The sequence below is a fragment of the Meriones unguiculatus genome, chromosome 2 (genome assembly GCF_030254825.1).
Source record: "Meriones unguiculatus strain TT.TT164.6M chromosome 2, Bangor_MerUng_6.1, whole genome shotgun sequence".
NCBI lineage: Eukaryota > Metazoa > Chordata > Mammalia > Rodentia > Muridae > Meriones > Meriones unguiculatus.
Window position 1 is genome coordinate 148,618,612 of NC_083350.1, and position 20,664 is coordinate 148,639,275.

The 20,664-nt window shown below is 42.3% G+C and overlaps 1 pseudogene; it reads left to right on the top strand.

The window, feature by feature from the left end:
* LOC110552046 (la-related protein 1B-like) overlaps positions 1-16,697 on the top strand; it is an 84,075-nt pseudogene extending 67,378 nt beyond the window's left edge.
* Positions 16,698-20,664: the final 3,967 nt, after the last annotated feature.

Genomic DNA, 20,664 nt, shown 5'->3' on the forward strand with positions numbered 1-20,664 from the left:
TTAGCTTTGGGTTATTTTCTTTGCTGAGGACTGAGCAAGTATTCACCACTAAGCTTTATCTTCACCCAACCTTTTTGCCTTTTCTTTTCAAAAATTATTTTATTTGTGCATGTGTGTATGCATGTATAAAGACAACCAACAAAATCCAGAACAGGGATTTTTTATCCCCGGGAGCTGGAATTACAGGGGGGTGGGAGCCAACTGATATGGGTGCTAGGACTCTCAACTCTGGTGATAGTCTTAACTGCTGAGTCATCTCTCTAGCCCCAACCTCCTCTTTTTTTGTTTTGTTTTTGTTTTCGAGACAGGGTTTCTCTGTGTAGCCCTGGTTGTCCTGGAATTCTTTCTGGATTAAGGGCTAGATTGAGGGTGGTAGATCTATAACTGCATAACTGAAACAAATCCTAAAGCATAGACATTTTAAATACAGAGTCCCTCCCCTTCCGGCTTGCAGTCTGAATGGGTCTGAAGGTGTTTTAAATGTAGTATCCTCAATAATACTGGTCTGGTCTGGTCCCTCTAGCATAGGAATCCTATGTGAAATGTCAAACTGGCCTGAGGCTGTTTGCCCTGGCACCTTTCTCTCCTGGTTCCACTCAGCTGTTATTTAAACTTTACACACTGGAGAGGCTTGGAATAGGACCTTAGTGGTTAGGAAAGGCTAAGATTGCAATGAATCCAAGCTAAAGGAAGGTCAATGGAAATATTTTCTTGGAGGGAAGGAACCACCTCTGTACTCATGCCCTGATCATAGCCCAGCCACAAGCATAGGAAAAGCTTCTCAAGTTCATGTTGACTGAACAAGCTAGTCCTAGTCTGCCAAGGAAATGTAAATGCAGTCCTCTGAGTTGCTGTAAGAATTCATTATACTGCTGAAGTCTACAAAGCACCAGTATGAATCCCCCAGTGGGAAAGTCTGGCCTTCGACTCTGAGGGAAGAGGTGAAAATGTCTACTCTGCTGTCTTTCATGCTTTGCAGCCCCCTATTAGTGAGGAATTTGGAAGAAAAAGACATTCATCTACTTCTGGGGAAGAGTGTAATCGCCGTAGACTTCCATGTCGCTCCTCCACAACACCATCAAGTGCTGCTAAGCCTGCATCTGCCAGCGAACTGCAGGTCCCAACTAACATGCCCAGGAGAAATCTACAGGAGCCCAGTGACAACTCACACCGGGACAGTGCTGTCTTGGCCTCTAGGGGTGAAGTACCAGGGAAGTAGATGTTTACACGAACGTTGTGTGTTCTTGAAATCAACATTGGTGTCTATGTATGTAGGAAGATCTTCTGATGTTTAATTGTGATAATCAGAAAAACAATAGGGAAGAAAAATTGTAGTGTTTTTTTTTTCTAGCAAGATAAAGTCCACATGTTTTCTCTGATTCCACAAACAAGGGTCTGGTTGACCTTAAGAGATCCTGTACTAATGCACTTTGACATCAGGTTTTCTTGAAGGCTACTGTTTACAACAACAAAACACACACACACACACACACACACACACTCGATCTCACACACAAATACCTGGCATTTCAGCTCAGCCTTCTTACAGAAGATACAGCATGTTGTATTCATCTCTTCTATAGAACTTTTAAGGAGTCAAATCATCCCACTGTCAATCCATATCTGAACACGTCATAAGCAAGGGAGGATTATGCATATAGTTTGTAAATTCAGAAATGGATATGAATGATGCATATCTTTTATATATACAGTTTGAAGGAAATTTTCTTCTTTCCTCTCTCTTTCTGTCAACAAAACAGGACTGCATAGCAGACTGTAGCTGTTGTGAGGCCTGTAGCTTTGGCTGCTCCTTCCCCCAGTCAGACCTGATTTTGCAGCTGCTGTGCTGATGTAGAGCTTTCTGAACCTCTTGCTGGCTCTGTCGTCATTTCACTCAAATTATTGAGTGATAAGTTGTATTTTCTATTGATTATATTATTTGTAGATTGCTTGATTATGTCCTTTCTCCCCCCCTTAGGGGAATGATTATCTTCTTTGACTTGATTTGACATTTTACTTACCAAGAATGTTAAACCCCTGCTGTCTGATTCTACATTTAAGTACATTTTTTTGATAAAACTTAAAAGTATGTACCCTTAATTATAAATGTTAAACTCCAGCAAATAAAAGCATTGGTGTTTGATAAAAAGAAAATATTTTTAACTGACTATAAATCTAAGTGGTCAAATTCACAGTTTAAATTCCTTGAGATCCTGCACTTTTCTTTCCCTGGTACAGTCCCACACCTGTTATCCCAGCCACTGTAAAGCTAAAGATGACCTTGACTCCTGACCTTTTTCCTCTACCTCTCAAGTGCTGGGATGATCTCTGTAGACCACCACACCATGCTTTTATTTTAATTTTCCTGAACTTGTTTTGGCAGCTAAAACTTCAGCCTGGCGTTTTCTTAGCATCTTTCTATCATGCTGTGGTGTTACCACCTTTCTTTATGTGCTCAGTCTTTTCCTCAAACTAATCCCTTATGTCCTACAAAACTTAATTTTTCTATTCTTGGTGGGAGATAGCTCCAACAGAATAATACTCAATCATATAACCACTAGATGGCAGAACAGAATAAGTCAGAGCTTGGAGACTTATGACTTGGGAGAGAGAGAGTTTGGTGTGTGTGTGTGTGTGTGTGTGTTGAACTCTTACTCCATCTTGTGGTGATACAGAATTATATCAAAGACCTGATTTCCTAATATTCACACACATTACCCTGTTATTAGTAAATTAGTATGAGCTATTGTATTATTGATAGAACAAACATATTAAATTTTTGCTTTGGTATTTTTTTCCTGTCACTTAAAAGTTAGTAATTGACTCTCTCAGAATGGAAACAAAGGAAGATTATCAGATACATCAATTTACATGTCTGGCCAACATAAACTATGTAGTTAAATCATTGGTAAAGAGACATGAGAAATTTAAAAGTAGAGCATTCTCTTATGAGGAACAAATTATCACACAGCTGGGCAGATGACCAAGCTAGGGTTGCAATCCTGAAGCCCAGGCCATTGGCCATAACCTGTCAGCCATAACATGACGGGGCCCTTCAACAGTGGAGACATAACAACAGTGCTGTGTCGCAGCTGGAATCACAACTGGGTGCTTATGGGTAAGGCTTTTGTCGGATTAGTGGCTTCTGATGCAGACATGTGTAGTACTTAGATAATTCTTCAGGGACATAATGGTTAGAAAAGACTAGAGTCCTCATTTTCCCAGAAAAATACAAACCAAAAATGATCATTTGTATTCCAGATGACTCAGAAGTAATGTTTTTCTGGCTTTTAGGTATGTAGAAGTTATGTTCCAAGGTTTATTAAGAAGCATCTTGGGCTGCAGAAATGACTGATTCAGAGTGGTAGCTACCCTTACAGCTGAACAGAGTGTGAGTCCCAGAACCCACACTTCATGACTGCCTGAGACTCCAGCTCCAGGGTATCCAACACCTTCGGGCTTCTGTGGTTACAGGTGCACAGTAATAAGAATAAAATACTTTTAAAAAGAATCATCTGTAGCTTTTTACTGTTTGCCAGTTTGACTTTTTTTTTTTTTTTCTTTTTTGAGACAGGGTTTCTCTCCTGGACTCTCTTTGTAGACTGGCCTTGAACTCACAAGTATTTGCTTGCCTCTGCCTCCATGAATGCTGGGATTACAGGTGTGTGCCACCTTGCCCGGCAAGGTGCCACGGATTGAAGCAGGTCCTCTCTCTTTCTAGGCGAATACTTCATGTCTAGCTATATCTCCAGCCCTGCTTCAAATGATTCTGGTTTTTTGTTTGTTTGTTTGTTTGTTTGTTTTTTGAACAATGAAGAAAGACTTGGCTACTAAAATGCTTTCTAACACACATATTACTGTGGTAAATTCTAAGCCAGAATGTGCCATTGCATTTTTATTTTTCCAGATGATTCTTAGTCTACAAACAGTATGTCTTTTAGGATAGGAGTTTTGTTTGTTTGAGACAGGGCCTCACTACACTGTATAAGCTGGACTTGAATTCAACCAACTTCTGCCTCAACATAGACAGACAGACAGACAGACACACACACACACACACACACACACACACACACCAGGATTGCAGGTGTATAGCACCCCACCGACAGTATTTAAGAGGTGTTTGATCCTTGTTATAATGTATATATTAGTCCCATAATGTTTATGTTTAGATTGCTTTGGAGTCGCATGTCCCTAAGTAAAATCTAAGGTATGGGCTTTGAGGGAAGGCCTTTATGGACATTTTTGAGAACAGTCCATAAACCACAGACTCCTGAGGTTTTAAGGTAGGAAGTGAACAGCTGCTCATTTGTGCAGCTCAGGCTCCTCATGGTAAGTTACTGCCCTTCAGTTACCAAGTCCTGCTTATTTCAAGCTGTTGTCAGAACCCAAGCAGAGCTCTGGACACAGCACCTGAGATGGGGAGCTGCCTGAGACCAGACACTCAGTAGGCAAGACTTGCTGGCTCTAGGAGGTTAGCAGTGTTCAAGGGTTCTGTGAAGTCAGTGTACTTAAAGCTCCACGTCTTTGTTCTTGCCCTCAGATGAGTGAGGACTGTTTGTCTGGCCTTGTGTGTGGCAGGTTGACTTGCCTGTCAGAATCAGGGCTGAACAGCTGGCCACGGTGAGTTCTGTGCAGTAGGTGCTGGGTTACAGATCTGAAACATGGCCACTCTCTGTGCCTGGGAGCTAGTCTGCCTCATTATGACCCTTCAGGAGCAGGACACGAGACTGCCTTGCCAGGGCCTCTCCCATCCAGTTGAGGTCCCTTCTGTATGGCCACACATTTCCAGGTTAGACTTAAGCCCTGCTTTTCAGAAATCATATTTATGTTCACTTTTGATAATTTGCCCCAAGAATTCTTCGATAATTTTTACAACTTTTATAACAACTTTAACAACAGCTTATTCCTAGCACAGAAATTTGTCTTTTATCCTCTGTAGATCAGTTTTATTACAGGTCAGCGTGTACCTGCCTTTTCCTGTACTTAAGTTGAAAACAATTTGAACAGACACCCTGACTGAGCAGGAACCACCCAGTCATGACCAACCCCAGCCTGCTTTATTCTACTGTACTTTTTAGTAAGTGTTGCACATGTCAGTATTCAAAATTACAGTATGGACTTTAAGGAGGACACAGTGAAGTTTCATAGGCTCTATTAGTTGTTGACTAGTGGTAAAAATTGTCTTTTTTGAGTTAGGGTCTCATACAACCCTGATTGACCTTGAACTTGCTACCTCTGACCCTGAACCTCTGATCCTCCTGCCTCTACTTGCCGAGTGCTGGCCTGAGTCAGGCCTCACCATGCCTAGTTTAATAAACATGACTTTCTCCAGTCTTCTTAAAGTGTATAAACTGCATTCAGTGCAACCGTGCTGTGTTGTGTGGCGGTGGCAAGCATCTTCACTTTCAACATCGGTTTTTCAGGAACGATGGTTTTTAATATAATTTTTTAGTTATTACATTTTATTCACTTTGTATCCTAGCTGTAGCCCCACCCTCGCCCCGTCCCAATCCCACCTGCCCTCCATCCCTCTTCTTCTCCCATGCCCCTTCCCCAGTCCACTGATAGTGGAGGTCCTCCTCCCCTTTTCCATCTGACCCTAGTCTATCAGGTCTCATCAGGACTGTCTTTCATAGTCTTCCTCTGTGGCCTGGTCAGGCTGCTCACCCCTCAGGGGGAGGTGATCAAAGAGCCAGCCACTGAGTTCACTTCAAAGACAGCCCCTGCTCCCCTTATTAGGGAGTCCATTTGGAGATTGAGCTGCCACAGGCTACCTCTGTGCAGGGGATCCAGGTTATATCCATGAATGGTCCTTGGTTTAAGTATCAGTCTCAGAAAAGACCGTTAGGCTCAGACTTTTTGGTTCTGTTGTTCTCCTTGTGGAGCTCCAGACCCTTCCAGATCTTTCTATCTCCCTCTTCTTTCATAAGATTACCTGTACTCTGCCCAAAGTTTGGCTAGGAGTCTCAGCATCTACTTTAATACCCTGCTGGGTAGAGTCTTTCAGAGGCCCTCTGTGGCAGGCTCCTGTCTTGTTCTTTATTTTCACCTTCTTCTGATATCTATCCTATTTGCCTTTCTGAATAAAGATTGAGCATCTTACCCAGTGTCCTCCTCCTTGCTTCGTTGGCTTCTTTAGGTGTACACATTTTAGCATGATTATCCTATATTATATGTCTAATAACCACTTATAAGTGAGTATATACCATGTGTGTCTTTCTGCTTCTGGGATAGCTCACTCAGGATGATCTTTTCTAGATCCCACCATTTGCCTGCAAATTTCATGATTTCCTTGTTTTTAATTGCAGAGTAGTATTCCATTGTGTAAATGTACTACAATTTCTGTACCCATTCCTCAATTGTGGGACAACTGGGTTGTTTCCAGATTCTGGCTCTTACAAATAAAGCTGCTATGAACATGGTTGAACAAATGCCCTTGCTGAAGACTTGAGCATCTTTTGGATATATGCCTAGGAGTGGTATAGCTGGATCTTGAGGTGTCACTATTCCTAGTTGTCTGAGAAAGTGCCAGATTGATCTCCAAAGTGGTTGTAGAAGTTTACATTCCCACCAGCAATGGAGGAGTGTCCCTTTTCTCCACATCCTTTCCAGCATGTGTTGTCACTTGAGTTCTTGATCTTAGCCATTCTGATGGTTATAAGGTGAAAACTCAGGGTTGTTTTGATTTGCATCTCCCTGATGAGTAAGGACGTTGAACATTTCTTTAAGTGTTTCTTTGCCATTCCTCTATTGAGAATTCTCTGTTTAACTCTGTACCTCATTTTTTTAATTGGATTACTTAATTTGTTTCTGTTTAACTTCTCCAGTTCTTTATATATTCTGGATTTCAAAGGATACTGTCATGAGAACAAAACAACAGCCTACGGATTGGAAAAGTATCTTCACCAACCCTATATCTGACAGAAATGAGTTTTTAATTACTGTTCCTGAAACATTTAGTTTTCCCATCTTGACTGTGTTTGAACTATTAATGCTTAAGTCATATTGCACTGATGTAGTTCTAGTTCAAATAGTCACAACAAGGGTGTTTTGAGGAAGAATTATCAGGGAAGTTATGGTCCAGCCAAAGCTTGCTTTCCCCATCACAGTTGACCACTTAGCTACAAACAAGGGCCAGAAATGCTGCCTCCTCTGGCCACAGCTGTTTCCACAAAGTGTGAAGGAAGAGGAGGGTAGAGAACACCTGAAATCCACCCACCACACACACAGCCATAGTTTGTATAAGTTCTTAAGCTGTTGATGGGGAATGTGTGAAGTCTGTTAAGCAGCACTGGATAAAACAGCAGTGGGGAGGACAAAATTAAGTGGCACATGATAGCAGCGTTGTTTTCGGAAATCCCTTTGGTGGAGCGTTCATGAGACTCAAGTCTGGCTGTTGCCCGGCATGTGCAGTGTGTGACACACTTTTGATACTGTCTTTGGAGAATCCTCAAACCAGAACCTGGCTGTGGTTCTGTTAGTATTGTGTGACAGATGTTGCGTGGGTGAACAAAATGACATAGTGTAACTTACGGGTCAAAGGAAGACAGAATACCTCACAAGTGTGTCAGAAATCTCAAGTTGGGGGCCAGTAAGATAGCTCCATGTGTAGAGGTGTTATCCAGAGCCTGACAGCTTGGGTTCAATCCCCAGAATGCATACGGTGAAAGGATAGAATTGACCCCCCACATGTTGCCCTCTGACTGCCACATGCATTCCATGGCATGCATGCACACATATACACAGAGATAGAGGAGAGGGGTGGGAAGTGGGTAAGGGAAGGAGGGAGAGAGAAGGAGGGAGGAGGGAGGGAGGGAGGGAGGAAAAGAGGGAGGGAGGAAGAGAGGGAGAGAACCAATGTGTCCTGGCATGTTGGCTTCACTTCTAATCCCAGGGCTCAGGAAGCTGAGGCCGGAGGGTACAAGCACCTGGACAGCTCAGCCTGGCCATATCTTAGAAACAGTGACAGCACAACAGCAGCAATGACGTGCCCACACCCTCTTACTGCTTTGGGTTGTCAAGTCAGGCTGGTTTAATAGAGGGTTTTAAATGGAGGATCTGTCCATGGAGGCGCACAACTCTCCAGAGCAGATTACGTGGACAGATACTCTAAACTTACACATTTCTAGACCTCGTCAGCTTTCCTGGTTTTTTTGGTAGTGCTCAAGTCCCACAGAGATGGGCTGCTGCCAACCCAGAGGAGTTACTAAGCTTCTCTTCTTTATGAACAGCTCTGTAAAGGAAAACACTGTTTGTATTTTTGGCTTATGTTCACTGTGTTATTTAACAAGGGGGGAGGTCAAAACATGTTTTAATCAAATCATATTAAGTATCTTTTGATTACTGTGAATTCTCACATCTCCTTTTTTAGTGTTTGTTTACAAAATACATTATTTGTAAATAGTGCTGGATTTCTTTTGACACATTAGAAGCAGTGAAGAAGATGGGACTTTGGAATTGAGAAGCACCATGTTCATGGTAAGTTACTCCAGTGTGTGTAATATTCTGCTCCAAAATTATATATATATATATATATACACACACACATATATGCATGGAGTCCTGCTTGACAGTATGAAAAACCACTGGTACTTCTTGAAGGTAAAAAAAAAAATATCTACTGTGGTGAAAATCGGATGGCATGTGTCTGAAAATGGAAGAAAAGCTTTGGACACACGAAAGAGAAGTTAGCAAGCGGGGTAGAAACTATCAAGGCAATAAGAGATGCATACATGGCAGATGACGCTGCAAGGGACTCCTGTCACAGAGGATACCAAGAGGGCTATAAATTTCTACCCTGTGGGATTCAACTAAGTACATTTGGGGCTCCTCTTGCTGAGCCGCCTCATCCAGTCCACACCCTCCCTTGTCTCAGCTCTGCCCTCAGAGGAGATTACTCCAGCCCCTTGCATGTCTGGCACAGCTTTCTGCCTTCCACATCCAAAGTCATAAGCAGGGGCCCATGACTTCAAAGTCAGCCTTGCTATATCCCAAGAGTAAAAATCAAAGCAAGAATTAGTTATGGTCCCCTGTTCTGAAATGGGCCTTTGGAGTTCAATTTCTGACTTCAGCAGTCTGAGTTATGACAGTTTCCTGTTCCCTTGAACATTTTTAGTATTTGTTTCACCTTTCTTTCCTCTGCCTTTTTGTTAGTTTTGGGTTTTTTGTTTGTTTGTTTGTTTGTAGATAGCTCTGGGACTTCTGTTGTTTTTAGCCCTCAAGTGATCAAATAAGGCAAGCTTAACTTAAAGACAGGAAAGAAAAAAATGAGAGAGGGGATAGAGAGACCAAGACCCCCTTCTTCACTTCAGTTGCACAGTTTGCGAGTGGACAACTAAAATGTGTAACTTTTGGCTCATTTTATTATCCCAAATATTATGTAACAGGCAACATGGGGTGGAAAGGCAAAGATGTCCTTTCCTGGACTATACGACTTGGTGTTTGAAAGGGAGATGTATTTTCTCTGCCTGCCGTGCTGGTTTCCCTGGATACTACAATTGTTTGTTCGTAAATGCCCATAAGCTCATGGAGGTGGCTAAGAATTAAGTTGCTTATTAATTCATTTAGTCTTGACCTACATATGGTTGAATAATCACAGGGCCATCTGTCCTCCTTAATTAACATGCAGAGATGAAGAGATTTCTCTGTACCTTTGTAGGTGGCGTGAATCCTATCAAGAGGCCTATAGTGACTTGTCAGGAGCCTTGGCAATTGCTCTGAGGCCAACAGCCAATGGAGACTGTTGTTTGGGCTGATTGAGTCTTTTTAAAGGACCTCCTGTTAGGATAGGCCTTGCTGTTACCAGCCAGCACTGAGGCAGCCTGGTAAATGAATAGTATTAGTACTTTTCCTCACAGGTTCAGGAAGGGAAAAGGGAGCTTTTCCTAGATGCCCAGGAGTTTCCTCTCCCTCAGGCTTCCTACCTTCTTCTGGGTCTTTCCTTGGCTGTGAGACAAGAATGAAATCAGTGTGTGACTATGGCTTCTTGGTTGTCTGCCTGAGCTGACTGGGGAAGAAGCTGTCAGCTGAAACTCTTAACAATGAACTTTGGAGGATCTATGAACTTCTGTGACCAGAAAATCCTACTTAATGGTCACCAAGAGGCTGATTAAGAATGCTTCATGACTCTGGAGAGATAAAAGATCAATAGCCAAGTGGATGACAACAGCCTCCAAGTCGGCAAGCATCGCAATATTGCAAGGACTGTCACACGCTTGATGTCAGATGAGCCTCAGTGTATCTCTGGGAGGCAGGCAGAACAGGTAATGTAACCCTCACATAAAGATCAATGAAAAGAAAAGAATGAGGGGACAGACTCAGAGGGCTAACAGATTCATTAAAGCCCACTGCTCTCTCTGTGTTTAAGTAGAGATATTAGGTGTCTACTCTAGCATTCTCCACTGTGTTGAGACAAGGGATCTCATCAAGCCTGGAGCAGCCAGCAAGCTCCTCTATCTTTACCCCCACAGAGCTAGGACCACGTAAGTGTGCTCCCATGCTTCGCTTTTTACATGCATTCTGAATGCACAATCCTGTGCCTTTGCAGGAGTGACTTTACTGAATGAGCCATCTCTCCATTCCCACGTTTGTTGACTTTTCCTCATTTCTGGTTTGGATTTTTTTTTTTTGAGACAGTTATCTCTGTGTTCCAGGCTACCTCCAACTCACAATCCTCCTACCTTAGCTCCCTAAGTCCTAGGATGACAGCCATGTACTACCATGGCTAGCTAGGAACCTCGTGTTCACTCTGTACAACTCTCTTTTCACTGGCAGTGCTTCTCAACCTTCCTAATGCTTTGATCCTTTAGTACAGTTCCTTATGCTTTGGTGACCCCCAACCATAAAATTATTTTCGTTGCTACTCATAACTACAATTTTGCTGCTGTTATGAATTGTAATGTAAATATCTGATTTGCAACCCCAAAGAGGTCACGACCCACAGGTTGAGAACTGGTACTTTACAATATAGAACTTTGATGGGTTTTCACATACCCCTTAGCATGTCCACTTGTCTGTAGTGTGAGTACATTGCATACCTACCTTGCTATTCCAGGAGTGCAGTGTGGACCATTCTGAGAACAGACATTGATTGACTGACTCTTTCAAAAGAAGGAAAGTTCAAGGCTAGAGCGATGGCTCAGTGGTTAAGATCATACTGGCTCTTCTAACAAAGTACCTGGGTTTGATTCCTAGCTTCCACATGGCAACTAATCTGTAACTCTAGTCTCTAGGATCCTCTCCTCTCATTTAGCATTCTTTGGCATTACAGGTTCATGTTACACACACATATATACAGATAAAACACACATATAAAAAAGTGAATAAAATTTAAAAAGTCAAGATGGAGAGCTACAAGAAAGCATGACTTTGGGGGCTTCCCTTTTTCTTTTATAAGTGTTCACACTCTCAAGTCTAGCTACATAAAAATGAGCAAAATATTTTGAAAATGAGCAGAGTTGACTTGTATCCTTAAGTTCAAAACTTACAAAGGTCTAGTAATTGGAAGTGTGGGCCTATAGATTGCTTTTGGTAGGATGGCCATTTTTACTATGCTGATCTTAATGATACATGATCATCGGAGATCTTTCTATCTTTTGATATCTTCTTCAAGTTACTTTTTACAGACTTGGAAGTTGTTTTTCACACAATTCTTTCACTTGCTCAGTTAGAGTTACACCAATATATTTTATGTTTTTTTTGGTAGCTATTGTGAAGGGTGTTGTTTCCCTAATTTCTTTCTCAGCCCATTTGTCTTTTGTATACAGGAGGGCTACTGATTTTTTTTTTAAGTTAATTTTGTATGCAGCCACTTTCCTAAAGGTGTTTATCAGCTTAAGAGTTCCTTGGTAGAATTATTGGGGTGACTTACATATACCGTCATATCACCTGCAACGTCCCTAGTCATCAGGGAAATGCAAATCAAAACAACTCTGAGATTCCGTCTCATACCTAGTTACAGGGTAGCTGGGTATACAGAGTGAGACCCTGTCTAGGAAACCAAAACCAACCAAACCAAGCATGGGACTGCTGGACAGTATAGGCCTGTACTGAACTATCCCAGAGACTGAGGCAGGAGGCTCACTGGAACCTAAATTTGGAGGCCAGTCTGATAACAAAAGTCACCATTTCACAAAAACAAAATAACAAGAACCAACAGAACACTAAAAACACTATTTTAAAAGGCTATATAACCATACATTTGAATCCCACTGTAATGTTTGTCTATCTAAAAGGATTAATTTCATTTTTAAAAATTTCACCAAAATGGCTAACTTGCATTTCCTTTTAGAGGAACAGTTATCAAAAATTATCCAATTTTTAATAAGACCAAGAGGAAGGAATTAGTATTTTCAAAAGTCTAGGACCGTGGAGAAGGACAGCCAAGTGTGGTGGTGCCTGCTGGTGATCAATCTCAGCACTTGGGAGGCTGAGGCAAGAGTGTGAGCTTGAGGCAGCCAGGTCCTGGCCATCTTCCTTTTTTATTTTTATTTTTATTTTTTTTATTTTTAAATAATTTTATACATTCACTTGTATCCCAGCTGTAACCCACTCCCTATTTCCCTCCCAATCCTCCCCTCCCTCCCTCATCTTCTCCCTGCTCCCTTCTAAGTCCACTGAGAGGGGGTGTCCTCCTCTCCTTCCATCTGGCCCTAGCTTATCAGGTATCTTCAGGATGGTTTGCAATGTCCTTATATGTGGTCTAGCAAGGCTTCTCCTCCCTCAGGGGGGAGGGGAAGCTCATGAGTTCATGTCTGAGCAGGGGTTGTAGGTTATATCCATGCATGGTCCTTGGTTGGATAAACAGTCTCATAGAAGACCCCTGTGCCCTGATATATTTGGATCTTGTGGGGCTCCCTGTCCCCTCTAGGATATACCAATTCCTCCTTCCTTCATATGATTCACTACACTCTGCTGAAGGCTTGGTTATGGCTCTCAGCATCTGCTTTGATACACTGCTAGGTAGAGTCTTTCAGGTGCCTTCTGTGGTAGGCTAATGTCCTGTTCTTGTTTTCTCTTATTTCCAATGTCCATCCCCTTTGTCTTTCTAGATGAGGATTGATCATCTTACCCCTGGACCTCTTTCTTGTTTATCTTCTTTAGTTGTACATATTTTAGTATGTTTATCCTATCTTATAGGGCTATATAAATGAATATATACCATGTGTGTCTTTCTGCTTTTGGGATACCTCACTCAGGATGATTTTTTCTAGATCCCACCATTTGCCTGCAAAATTCATGATTTCCTTGTTTTTAATTGCTGAGTAGTATTCCATTGTGTAAAAGTACCACAATTTCTGTATCCATTCCTCCATTGATGAACATCTGGGTTGTTTCCAGGTTCTGGCTATTACAAATAAGGCTGCTTCAAACATGGTTGAGCAAATGTCCTTGTTGTGTACTTGAGCATCTTTTGGATATATGCCTAGGAGTGGTATAGCTGGATCTTGAGGTAGCACTATTCCTAATTGTCTGAGAAAGCCCTGGCCATCTTCCTAAACAAAGGTGAGGAGTATGAATTCTTCTCGAGATCCATAGCCATCCTTTCCAGCTACTCTCCGGTTACCCCAACCTGAATGTTAGCAAAGGTTCTAAGAGCAGCCTGTGGGGAGGTATTTACCTCTTACCCCATTGATACTAGGATAGTTTATTGGGTTGACATTCTTTTCTGAAAACAGAGAAGCAGGAAACAGGAGAAATGTTCCATTAGATCTAATGTGTCAGTGTGAAAGATAATAAGGATGCTTTCTGTGATGATTATACCTAACTCAAGGACTCCCTAAAATATCAGTATTTTCATTTTTATTTAAAATAGTATGCTTTATTTCATAAAGGAATAAAGGTGACTTATAAGTTTAGCCTTATACTAATTAGAAATTTTAAAGCCTTTCTCCTCTCTCCTGAAGGTAATTTCCCCTTTAATTTGGAGGAACCTGATACACAGCACAACTCCAAGAGCCTGCTGGCCTCTCCTGGCCAGAGCAATGCATCCATATGCACAAACCAACACAAAGGGGGACACTCGCACACAACAAACAGTTTAAAAAGAAAAGCTTGCCAAGGCTACACACAGAAACCCTGTCTGAAAAACCAAAAAAGAAAAAAGAAAGAAAAGAAAATCTTTTTAAAAGTCCTGAACACAAAAGTACTATGATGTCAAAAACGTAGAATAATCTCTCTTTTTAGGAGTGTGGATGCATTTCATATATATATATATATATTTTTAAGTTATATATATTTTAAAGTTTTATATATAGATAGATATAACCGTATATATATATATATATAACTTTAAAAATATAAGCCATGTGCACTGGGGAGAACAGGCCCTGCACAGCACAATAGAGCTAGCCCCACTCCTTCTCTGTTGTGCAGTGGCATGGGCATTGGAGAGATGCCCTTCCCCATCCTCTTGCCCCTTACCTCTTGTGGCCTGCAGCAGGCAGGTGAGCTAGACTGGAGGGCATGAGCACAGGAGAGCTGACCTTGCTTGCCTCTTGCTGGCTGAGGCACTTGTGGTGAGCTAGCTGGGGCACTGCAGGAAAGCTGGCCTTGGTGGTGTGGGTTCAGGAGAGCTGGCAGTTGACCAGCTCAGCCACTGCCCAGGACCAGATCCAAGGCTTTTGAGTTGGCCCACCCCAAAATCTACCCCTTCTATGAACTGCTGGAATGAGTGAAGGGGCCAGTCCTGCAGATCCAAAGCTGCAGGATCTCCATGACACAGGGCAACAACAGGATATCTGAGAGGAGTCCCTGTGAGGATCCAGTATTGATAGTATAGCCGAAACCAGAGGCCTGGAATCAGACCAATGACTCATTGCAATGAACATTTGTAAGTAAGATGTTTGGACAAAAAGATAGACTGTGGGACACACCTTGACACACCAGAGCTTCCTTGACAAGGTTTTTTGTTTTGTTTTGTTTTGTTTTGTTAATGTTTTTTTAATTTTTTTTTGTTTTAGCTGGGCATGAGGTGCCAACAGATGGTGCTGGTCTAACTGGAAGTCTACATGTAGAAAAATTCAAATAGATCCATATTTATCACCCTGCACAAAACTAACGTCTTAAGTGGATCAAAGACCTCAACATAAAACTAGACATATTAAACCTGATAGAAGAAAAAGTGGGGAAGAGCCTAGAACTCATTGGCACAGGAGACAACTTCCTGAACAGAACAACAGCACAGGCTCTAAGAGCAACAATCAATAAATGGGACCTCATGAAACTGAAAAGCTTCTGTAAAACAAAGGACACTGTCATCAGAACAAAACGACAGCCTACAGACTGGGAAAGGATATTCACCAACCCTATATCTGACAGAGGGCTAATATCCAGAATATGTAAAGAACTCAAGAAGTTTTACAACAAATCCAAGTAATCCAATTAAAAACTAGGGTACAGAGCTAAACAGAATTCTCAATAAAGCAACATTGAATGCCAGAGGAACACTTAAATGTTCCACATCCTTACTCATCAGGGAGATGCAAAACAACCCTGAGATTCCACCTTATATGATCAAAAACTCAAGTGACAACACATGCTGGAGAGGATGTGGAGAAAGGGGAACCCTCTTCCATTGCTGGTGGGAATGTAAACTTCTACAACCACTTTGGAAATCAATCTGGTGCTCTCTCAGACAAATAGGAATAGTGCTACGTCAAGATCCAGCTATACCACTCCTAGGCATATATCCAAAAGATGCTCAAGTCTACAGCAAGGGCATTTGCTCAACCATGTTCATAGCAGCTTTATTTGTAAGAGCCAGAATCTGGAAACAACCCAGTTGTCCCACAATTGAGGAATGGGTACAGAAATTGTAGTACATTTACACAATGGAATACTACTCTGCAATTAAAAACAAGGAAATCATGAAATTTGCAGGCAAATGGTGGGATCTAGAAAAGATCATCCTGAGTGAGCTATCCCAGAAGCAGAAAGACGCAGATGGTATACACTCATAAGTGGTTATTAGACATATAGGATAATCATGCTAAAATCTGTACACCTAAAGAAGCTAAGCAAGGAGGACGACCCTGGGTAAGATGCTCAATCTTTATTCAGAAAGGCAAATAGGATAGATATCAGAAGAAGGTGAAAATAAGGAACAAGACAGGAGCCTGCCACAGAGGGCCTCTGAAAGACTCTACCCAGCAGGGTATTAAAGTAGATGCTGAGACTCCTAGCCAAACTTTGGGCAGAGTACAGGAAATCTTATGAAAGAAGGGGGAGATAGAAAGACCTGGAAGGGTCTGGAGCTCTACAAGGAGAACAACAGAATCAAAATATCTGGGCCTAGGGGTCTTTTCTGAGACTGATACTCCAACCAAGGACCATTCATGGATATAACCTGGATCCCCTGCACAGAGGTAGCCTGTGGCAGCTCAATGTCCAAATGGACTCCCTAATAAGGGGAGCAGGGGCTGTCTTTGAAGTGAACTCAGTGGCTGGCTCTTTGATCACCTCCCCCTGAGGGGTGAGCAGCCTGACCAGGCCACAGAGGAAGACTATGAAAGACAGTCCTAATGAGACCTGATAGACTAGGGTCAGATAGAAGGGGAAGAGGCCCTCCCATATCAGTTGACTAGAGGAGGGGCATGGGGGGAGAAGATGGAGAGAGGATGGGATTGGGAGGAGATGAGGGAGGGGCCTACAGCCCACAGCTGGGATACAAATTGAATAAATTTTAATAAATGATAGTTATATATATGTATATCTTTCTTTTAGCTGGGCATGGGGTGGGGTTGGGGAGGGAGGTTGCATGGGCAGAGGGTGGATATGAAAGGACGGGAAGATGAAAGGGATTGGGGTGCATAATGTGAAATTCACAAAGAATAATTTTTTTAAAAATACAGTAAATGCAGTATAAAATGAAGGGTCTATGTACAATGAAGGACATCATGGCCAACAGTGGTACTAGGTGTTGACAGATTGGAAGGAGAATTTTCAATGGTTTAGACTGACAAAGTACTGGGAATATAATTCAGTGGTAGAACACTTGCCTGGCATGCCTAAGCCATGCCTTCTATTTCCAGTACTGCAAAATGAAGGGAGGAAGAGGAAGGGAGGGAAGAGAAGAAGGAAGATGGAGAAAATACAGCTCAACAAGAAAGACGGGCCCCATAAGAAAAGAACATGACAAGCAATTTACTAAGAAAGAGACTCTCAAACAATACATACAAATACTTACAGTCATTGTAAAGGGAATGCACACCAGCCCCTAGCCAGATGAGAACCTGTGCATTATTATGTTTTTCCAAGGAATTCTCACAGACAAGGGGAGCTCTAGGAAGGTGTCTATTGCCACGAGGACTTTTGTTGCGAAGCCATTTCTCCCAGAGTAAAGCATTGTCTTCAGGAGAGAGAAGGGAGTGTCACAAGACTTGGGAAATAAGCCTGGTGGTGGTGGTGGTGGCACACACTTTAATCCCAGTACTCAGGAGGCAGAAGCAGGTGGATCTCTGTGAGGACAGCCAGGGCTACACAGAGAACCCCTGTCTTGAAAAACAAAACAGCAACAAAAAACTTGGGAAATAAATGACTGAAGTAGTCTGTCTGAGGTAGTTCTTGAAGCTCACAAGATACCCAAGGTTATGGGACAGTAAACAGCTGCTGGGAAGGACTCCTACCTGTGCAGCTGCTGGCAAGTTCCAGAGAGCTTCAGGGTTGCAGCTTTCCAACGCCTTCACGTGCTTGGGGCAGAATTTCTGGTGATGCAATTGCCTTTGAGTCACACTTGATCCTGAAAGTTACCCCTCACCCATCTCCTGTAAGTAACCCCTCTGAACTCAGTGGTTCACTGGGTTTGACTTTGGTGTCATTGTTACTTCATTGGTTATCAGTTCCCATCTGGGACAAACAGATGTTTATGCCATGACTCTCAAGGAAAAATCTTACAGAACAAGCTGGAAGCATGCATTACGATCATTGGAGAGAGCTGTGGATGTTGCCTTAGGATTATAGTCCAGTTGGTAGAGTTGATTGTCTAGCATACATGAGGTCCTGGGTTTAAGTGTTATCATCATATGAAACAGATGGAGCATTCTTGTAATGCCCATTACTGGAAGAGGAGACTGGAGAGATTAGGAGTTTAAGATCATTCTAGAGTTTGAAACAAGTGGGGCTACACAAGAGACCATGTCCAAGACCAAACAAACAAAACGAAAACAGAAACACACACACACAAAAAAAATGTGGCTATCTAAGGAGTGTCCTGTAGCAATTAGACACAACATTAGATACACACAGAGTAGCACAAGAAAACAAAGCATAGTGGAGACAGTAAGGCACAGGACATAACACGATGTGTGCACAGAAGACAATACACATTCAAAATGCACGTATAGAGCTAAAGAGATGGTTCCCTCAGGAAATGCTTGTGTGAGCGTGAGGACATGAGTCTGATGCCAGACCCATCTCAGAAAAGATGGGCATGGTGAGATCCCAACACTGAGTAGGCAGAGACAGGCAGGTTCCCTGGGGCTCACTAGCCAGTTGGCCTAACCTGCCTGGCAAGTTCCAGGACAATGAGGAGCCCTGTCACCAAAATCTAGGGCAACAGGGTTGACCTCTAGCCTTCACGTGCATGCAGATGTGCACATACAGTGCATGTAGAATATGGAAAATGGGAATTCCAAGTTTTGAAACAAGACAAATAGTATGCTTGAAATAAAATTATTTTTTAAAAGGTAATTTTATTTTATGTGCAGTAGTGAGTGTTAAGGTGTCAGATCCCTTGGAACTGCTGTTACAGACAGTTGTGAGCTGCCATGTGGGTGCTGGGAATTGAACCCTGGTCCTTTGGAAGAGCAGACAGTGCTCTTAACCACTGACCCATCTCTCTAGCTCTTGAAATAGAATTCCTAAGTTGTAAAACTTCGAATCATTTGAGTAGTATTAAGTTAAAGTCCCAGTCTAAACAGTAGGTGTGGAACAATGTGTTAATGGTCAAAGTAATGCTCTCTTTACCCTCAATACCTAACAATACAAAAGCTTGCTAGGCTAGGGAATAAAGAGAAGAGAGAAAGATAATTGTATGGTAGCTATTGACTTGGATACCAAAAAAAAAAAAAAAGTGTTACATCACTTCATCCTCTTAGCTAAGATCAATTTATAAATGGACAAAAGGAATGTGGGTCCCTTGGGAGGTGGCAAGCCCCACAAAGCACTTCTGATACTCAGGTGGTGGGGAAGATCACATGGAACTCGAATGAACTTGGAAATGTCCTGTGTGCTCAGCATGCTTGGAAACAACAAAGGACACACCCTGAGAAGCAAGACCTGGTGGAGTGTCATATGAAGGTGAAGGATACTGTTTGTGGTGGTTTGAATGAGGATGGCCCCTATAGGCTCATATATTTGAACATTTGGTCCTTAGTAGGTGCAACTGTTTGGGAAGGATAAGGAGTCGTGGTGTGGTTGGAGGAGGGTGAGGACTTTGAGGTTTCAAAAGACTCAAGCGATCTCCTCTTTCTCTTTCTTTCTCTCCCTCTCTCCTCCCCCCTCTCTCTTGCCTCCTAGTTAAGGATCAAGATGTGAGCTCTCAGCTGTTCTTGTCATCTGCCTTTGCTCTGTCATAACAGACTCTAACTCTCTGAAACTCTAAACCTAAACCAAATTAAACACTTTCTTTTAAAAGTTGCCTTGCTTGTGGCATTTTATAACTGCAATAGAAAAGTAATGTAGTGTTCATTCACATCTTGGTGAGATCTAGAATCACCTGGGAGAAGGACCTCTGAGAATATCTGTGAAGGATTCGTGTAATTAAGTTCATTCATGTGTGAAGCAACCCCTACTCTGTGTGCACCATTTCCCTGGGCAGGAGATTCAGAACTGCATAATTAAGGTGCCCTGGCATGGATGTATTCATTCATTCATTCATTCATTCATTCATTCATTCATTGCTCACTGCATAAAATTATGCATATGGATGTTTTGCCTGCATGTATATTTCTGCACCACCTTTGTAGCTATTGCCTGCAGGGACCAAAAGTGGCAACCAGATCCCCTGGAACTGGAGTTACAGAGGAATGTGGGTCCTGGGAACTGAGCCCAAGTTCTCTGGAAGAGCAGCCAGTACTCTAAGACACAGAGACAACTCTCAGCCCACTGCTTTCTATTCTTGTAGATGACATATCCAGCTGCTTCAAGCCCTTACTACCTTGATTTCATCACCATGATGGACAGTTCCCCTGAACTGAGAGCTGGAATAAACCCTTCCTCTCTTAAATTACTTCTAAAAGGAATCTTGCCACATCAGTAGGGAAAGAAACTAAGGCAATGTTTGTGACTACTCTATAGGCTCCATGGCTGGGACACAATTTGGTGGAGAACAACAGTGAGCAATAAGTGAGAGCTCATCTTTCCCAATGCTCACAAGAAGGGCAACTTCAGAGTATCTTCAATGGTGTGATGTTATAGAAGCCTACAGATCTAGCTTGGTGTGTAGGGAGAAGGCCACATTTGAATGGACATAATTTAAGCAAAACACACTTCCTGGGATTAGCATCATGTTTTCAAATGCCAGGAATATTGTTGCATAATAAATCTCCCCAAAGGTTAGTAAGCCAAAGAACAGTGTTCATTTGTTCATTTGTTGAGCTGGTTACCAAGACAGGGTTTGATTGCAGTATTCTTCTGCAATCAGAAGAATTGAGTTTGGAGTCA